The sequence below is a fragment of the Rhamphochromis sp. 'chilingali' genome (assembly GCF_963969265.1).
Source record: "Rhamphochromis sp. 'chilingali' genome assembly, chromosome: 2".
NCBI classification, from domain to species: domain Eukaryota; kingdom Metazoa; phylum Chordata; class Actinopteri; order Cichliformes; family Cichlidae; genus Rhamphochromis; species Rhamphochromis sp. 'chilingali'.
The window spans coordinates 15303023-15310167 of NC_137930.1; the positions used below are offsets into that span (position 1 = coordinate 15303023).

At 37.6% G+C, this 7145-nt stretch overlaps 1 long non-coding RNA gene across 1 annotated transcript; it reads right to left on the reverse strand.

Moving 5' to 3' along the window:
- Positions 1–2195: 2195 nt before the first annotated feature.
- On the reverse strand, positions 2196–3313 carry LOC308392023. Its single transcript, XR_013970745.1, has 2 exons — positions 3026–3313; positions 2196–2443 (listed from the first exon to the last, which is right to left on the reverse strand). It is a non-coding gene; the product is annotated as an uncharacterized lncRNA (long non-coding RNA).
- Between the last annotated feature and the right edge of the window lie 3832 nt (positions 3314–7145).

The following is a 7145-nucleotide window of genomic DNA, read 5'->3' on the forward strand; positions in this document are numbered from 1 at the left end:
TTCAATTGTCTGTCACACTAACCATACACAGAGTTGATAAGGCGACTAATTACTAAAGCTAGCACCAAGCAGGAATGTAACTATTTTGATAACGCAGTCAACAAATTAAGCAATTTACTGGATTACTGTTAGATTAGCTTACAAAAAATCTTTAAAACTGAAAAGAAGTAAGTCAGAAGAATTTGACTTCAAGCACGATTTCTTAAAAATTGGAAGCATTTTCCCCCCTGGTGAACAAGCTTCATGCTGCACCAGGTCAGGCTGCTTAGAGCTATGTGCAGTGGTATGACTGGTTGATGAGTAGCGGTGCAAATTCACATAAGGGAACCAATCCAACAACATTAATACCAGCACTACGGTATTATTAGTTGCAGAGAGACAATTTTCTTCTTTTATTTTTACTTTTTAGATTTCTTTTTGGGACATTGCACTGCACAACACAGGGCAGAATCAAACCCAGGCCCCCGTGGTAGCCTTTTGGCACATGGGTCACCTGCTCAACCTGGTGAGCTATAACAGTTGTCCTCTTTTATAAAGCGAATAAATCAATGCAAGATGTCAGGAGGGGTCATGCTGATGATTTTATCCTTTGGAAGATTTGCTGTTGGTGTCCTTTTTTTGATTCCTTAAATTTTAACACACAGATTTGTCTCATTTTCAAACTTCATTCATTCTTCATTCTTCAAGTTTCGTACAGTGGCCCTGAGAGGTCAAACAAACTGAAACTTGACAAATAGAAAATTGCTGCAAAAGCACACAAAACACAACAGAAGTTGAGTAAAGTAAAAGTTCAACATACAAAATCACTAATGTGACGGGAGAGCTGCGTAAATGACAGGAACCGAAAGATGCAAAGGATTGCACTTAAGAGCTGTGCAGGATTCGCTTGTGTCGTGTTTTTAGAAAAAGATGCAAGGTAACGTGTGCTGTAATCACATGAATCACATAATACTGTAGATACATGTTTGATTTTGTTGTTGTGATGTTTTTCTATTTGCTGCTCTTTTCTGACATTGCAGTGCGTTTGACCACTCAGGGCCACTGTAATTTGGGGCCTAAAAACCACTGGTTTGGATTAAGGAAAAGATTGTGCTGTCAATAGCTCAAGCTGACTAGAAATCCACCCACACTTATTATTGGGATTGCAGTTATATTTTTAGAAAGCTAACTGCTACCCAGAAACTAAAGCCAGGTAATGGTCTCAGTTCATCCAGAAATGTGTCTCCTCCATGAAATTCTATGGCATTAGCCATCAGCAGCCAATCATGCCATTTCTTGCTGTTCATGTTCATCGGAGCCTCTAAGCACTGTAGCAGTCAAGTGCTGTAGCTTATATAAGCCACTGCACAGTAGCGTACTGATGCAATTTGCTATAATTGCCAATGACATGATCTGACACAAAGTATAGCTCCAAACCATCTCAACAGATGTTTCACTAGTGCACCTTTTGGTCGTTTGAGCAAAGCATTCCTCACTTACCACTGAGACCTGCCAAGTTTATCTGATGACAGAAAGTAATGGCAGGGCGAACAGGGAATCATTAGAGAAGGTAAAGGCAGTGCACTGTGGAGTGTTTTTGGGGTTAAATAAAAATGTCTAAAACTTGTAACAATCCCCAAAGGCTTTAAGCCTAACGTGCACTTGCTGCATGAAAGTCTGAGTACAGTTTTTTTTACCCTCAGGTTGCCACTTGACTTTTAAAAAGTTGTCCTCATTTATGAACACGCAGGAAAGAAGATTCTCTTTCACTCGCTCCCACTATCTTGAGTGGAAAAATTCAACTCACCCACATATCTTACCTTGGGAAGCAGGCAATCTTCCATGTGTCTACAATTATCTTTCAAGCCTGTGGCATTCCTGTCTGCATACACAGCAAATCCAGCATGTCCAAATTAACACTGTCGGATTTGATTTCAACACTATTAAAGTGTCTATATGGGTCCACACCAGAGAGTGTTAATTTAACTCTTTTTGGAGAGTTGGTACGTTAACTCTGATTTAGTGTTAAACACCAAATCTGTCTGGAGTTGATAATTTAACACTTGGTGTTAAGAGTTTATATATTAACTCTCAAAGAGTATTTTAGTTTAACTACGTAAGAGTTATCTTCTAATTCACTCTAAAAAGCGGGAATTTTACTGTTCTGAACTTCTAGAAATTTCTTTTGGAAATAAACATTTACTAAAAAGACGCAATGGTTTTTGAAAAACATTTATTCTGAACTGTGCACCACAATTTCAAAACATTTTCTGAAAGACGTAACAGTATACATGTTCTCACTTTCATTAGAATTTTGTTTATCAAAAGGTCTGAGCTGGTAAATGCAAATAACAGCATCTCATCACTTATTTCTTCAATACAATATGCATGTCCTTCATTCATCCCTTTGTGGAACTTCAACGCACTTCTGCTCTCCCCCATATTCCATCTTCACAAGCATATCCTGTGCGGAGATTGAATAAAAATTAGTTGACACTAATTAATGGCACAAATAATCCAGTAAACAATTGCAGCACAGTAAAAAAAAAAAAAAGGAATCCTCTTTGAGCCATTACTTGTGTAAAGTATTTTCACAAAAGACAAGGACACAGGCAACAGGTAATACTGAACTAAATGTAAAACCTCAACCTTTTTCATTTTTACCTAAACCGTGTGCACAAAACTCTGGAGGGATCTATGCTAACGTAGAACCCAGTCAGGACGTCTGCTACTGCTGTTTGCTCGTTTTTTTTATGGGCGATCGTTTTCAGGCTTCAAGTAGCACCATTATACCAACATTTCACATTCTAGACATTGTTTTAGGTGTATTTGACCAAAAGTTTGACTGAAAATTCACATGCAAGCTTTTTTCAAGGCTGTGGTATTTGCCCGCAAACAATACCTTTCAGCTAGCTAAAACAGAATATTATGCTATCAGCGAGCAACATGGCTAATGCCTTTCACACAGCTTTGTCTCAACTCCAAAGAGCCACAGAAGTAAAAGCTCATAATAATAATTGAAACAATCTTTGAAAAAATGACTTACCAAGCATGGCAAACAACTCAAATATGTAGAGCAAAATGTTCTGAAACGGCTTCACTTCAGCTTCGATTGGAGCCGTGCTGGGGGCGGAGTCTGTGAATTTACTCTGTTGGTGTCATAGCCCCTGTAGGAGTTCAGAGTTAAGAGGTCAAGAGTTAATGTTTCCATTGTAACACCTCCAGATTTGACAGAGAAACACTCATTTTTAACACTCAATTTTAACTACTATCATTTTACACCTCAGAGTTACATTAAAAGAATGTGACTCTGCTTAGAGTAAAATTAACTCTACTTTTGCAAGAAGACTATTAACACCAAAACATTTAACACTTTTGAATTTGCTGTGTACCATTATGATTCAATTTTGAATAGGCTCTAGCTTGTTTACTGTTCTCATTATGTACTTATTTAGGCTATAGCTTATGTGATTTTGAAGTATTTTACTTCTTTATTCATTTAAACTCTGTCTAATGTCTACAAGATTACACATATGTTATAATAAGTCTAGAGTTTTGTGTACATCTGAGATCACTGAGTTGCAGCTGGGTGTTTTTTTACACACATAATTTTACTCTTATTGAGATATGTAATCCACAGTCCTGCTTTTTAAAAAAATAATCTGCCACAGAGAAGGCGTTCGTTTTTAATTTTAAACATACAAGCTTTTCATGTGCATTTTTTGTGGCCTATAAAGCTATTGGGTCAATTAAAAGCATGACATACAAAAATAAAAGCTGTAAGATTATGTTTTTATTAGATGCCAAATCCTTCGAATACATTAAAATAACTGCTTCAAAATCATTTTGATAGTACACTGACTCTTACATTCCCATTCCAGCTTCTGCTCTGGCAGTATATAAGCTGGGTGAGCGGGTACAATCTCCTGGGAAAGGTGCATTGCCAAGGACGCTGAGAGTGGAGCTTGGCAAGATACAAGGCCAAGCAGCAGGGGACTGGCTGAATGACCTCTGAATGCATAGAGTCAAGAGGGAGCAATATGCAAGGAAGCAGGAAAGAACAAGCCAGTATACTATTACAGTGGCATGCAAACGATTGTACACTTGGGGCAAAATTTCTGAGAATAGCTGAGAGAGTAAAAGATGAGGAGTAATCTTAAAGGGGACATATTTCTTTTGAAATATATTTTAAACAATCTTACTTGGGCATTTGCACACTTTATAGCCTCATAATAACAGAAAAGCAGAGGTTTGGGCATCCTACATCCCCTTTTTCAAGTACAATTTGTGAATGCTCTTTAAAGCCTCTGAGAAAATTCAGTTGTCTTTTAAGGGATTTTCACCAATTCTCTCTGCAAAAAGCTTTTTTGCTCCTGTGAGATTCTCCGGCTGTCCTGCATGCACTGTTCTTTTGAAGAGCATCCACAGATTTTCAGTTTAGGTCAGGGGACTGTAAGGGCCAACTCAAACATTTCCACTTGTGCCTCTTATGGTAGTACACTGTGGAACTAATGTGTTTTTTCATCAAAAATGAACGTGTTTGCTTTCAGAATTTGCCGTAATTTAATTGACTCTATTTTTCTCTCTAACACTGAAATACTCTGTATGCCACTGAAATACAAACACAAAGTATACAGCAAGTGATCCACCCCCGTGCTTGACAGTTGGAGAGGGTCTTACTTTTCATCCCTCTAAACATGGCTTTGCACATTGCGGGTAAAGTTTCACTGCATAAGGACCAGTACTCTGCTAATTCTCCCTCCGCCTTTTAAATGTACCATTCTAGTAATCCCAGTGTTGTCTTTAAAAGTTTTGATGATCTTAAATTAACCTCCACTGTTTCTGTGAAGTGCCACTGATGGTCTACATTCATAAAATAGTCTGCTTCTATTTCATGGACATCAGGTGCTTTCATTTTCAGAGTGATGGGTATCCTCATAAAAGAGGATGGCTGTCTCATGGCTGTTGGTTGTTAGGACAAGCTTTGAGAAATCAGTGGATTTATACATTGTCTACTTTTATACTAACACAAGTCTTTACTTTTAACACAAGTGTTGAGTAACATTTGCAGTAATGTAAAAGTACTTCTACTTCAATTACATGAAGTTTGGGATCTCTGTTTTTGCCAAAAGGCTTGTTGTGAAAGGTTGCTACATTCTTCAAAACTATGCAATTGGTGCCTGAATGACTTAGTGCGCATGGCTTGAACTCACTAAACCGGTTTGACGCTGCAGGTTTTAAAACTAGTTCTTTTTAATATAGCCACCCATTAATATAGATTGGCTGACAGCATAAGTATTAGATGCTATTTCATGCATTAATTTATGCACTTACTGTAGGTATTACAATTTTGCAGCATTATTGTTTTTTAAACTATATACATGTAGTAATGTGGCCCTCACTGGACCTGGTAGCAGCACTGGTTTCCAGTGTCATGTATTGATTTAAAGCGAGCACCAATTCAATTTTTCCATTACAGCTGGTGCCCAACAAAGACTGATGAAAGTTAGATCTGCTGAGGCAACAGGGAGCGGTCTCTGTGCTGACTGATCATTATCTTTTGTCCTTAGCCTGAGCTTCAGCTCTGTGGGTCACTTACTGTACAGCTCCTACTAGCAGCTGGCTTATCATACATCTTGGACTCAGCTACTTTTCTAATAGCATTACAAGCAAGCAGCGATAATGTCATATGTTGCTGCAGCACTGCAAGCGATGACGAAATGGTGTTGTTACCTGAATTGATGAATCGACATATTTTGGATTTAAATGATAGAAAAAGTGGAAGTTTTAATTTGAGATTGAGTGCTTACAGTAGCTGGTAAAGCAGATGCTCCACTGCTCACAGGACAGCTGGTTCCTTTCCTAGCTCCTTCATAAAGTACATCAGGAGAGAAAGTTTACCACTTAACCCCATCAGTTAAGTGTTAAGTAACATGGAGACCAATGCAGCATTTGATGCAGCCAACTTTATAGAGCCCACGGGACATGTGGAAGAACCTTAGCAGAAAATTTGCTATCTTAATTTGTTTAATATAATACTAAAGTGTAAGTATTTCTTAATTAGCCTGAGGAGGCGCCACACATCACTGATACTACTGAGCCATTTAAGCCTTTTAATCTGCAGTGTATAGTGCTGGACAGAGAAAGGCTTTTTTGAAGAAATTTATTTTGTTTTATTTGATTTTATTTTTGGTTAGCAATAGAATTTCTAAGCTGATCACATTTATGTTCCAGTAGGCAGATCAAGCATACAGTAATAGACTAACCTTTGCAAATTATGCCATCTCCACAGCCAGGTGGCATGTTTCCATTTTGTGACATTAAATGAGGTGCTGTAAAATGCTTAAAAAAATAAAATAAAATAAAATAAAAATACACTATTTACATTTTGCACTGCTTTTTCATAGATTCCAGTTCTCATTTAAATAACATGTATGTATTTTCCCAGTGTGCTGAACTAAAGTTCAAAAATGCCACGATCATTAGCACTTGTGAAACAACAAGCCTGAGTATATGTGGTATATTTGGTGGCTTTTCCTTCTTACATTTGTTGATTTCATTGTGCTTCATTGTGTTTCTAAGTTATCTTCCCTTCTGTGTCATCATGTTTAGTGTCAGTCTTAACGTTAGTTACTTCCCTCTGATTACTTTCTGTTTTACTCCCTAGTTAGTTTTCTAAAACTTCCTGCTTTCTCTCCTTTGTGATTGTCTGCCTTGCCTACTTGTTTTCACGTCGATCTTATTTCCACCTGTACCTAATCCCCAATCACCCCTGTGTGTTTTGAAATATCCCTGGGTTTCCCCTAGTTATAAATTTATTCTCACGTTATTCTTTGTGCATATATTTTTACTTCATATTCTGTTTTACTTTCCCTATTCACATTTTGTGTACCTTTGATTCTTTTTGCTTGCATGGGCATTGATGGCTCACCTTTTGATCATTAAATATGCCTCTCAGTCCTGCCTGTGAGTCCTCTCTCCAACATTCATGTAATTTAGAAATTACTCAAATTTTGCAAAATCTAGCTCTGGTTAGTCTATTTGGTGATGGGAAAGTGCTGCATGCAGTCTAAACTCTAATTTCATTTCATTTCAGTTAATGCAGTCTCAATTCAGTTGCCATACAATGGCTCATACTTGCAAAGTAAAAAAAAAACCTGAAGCAT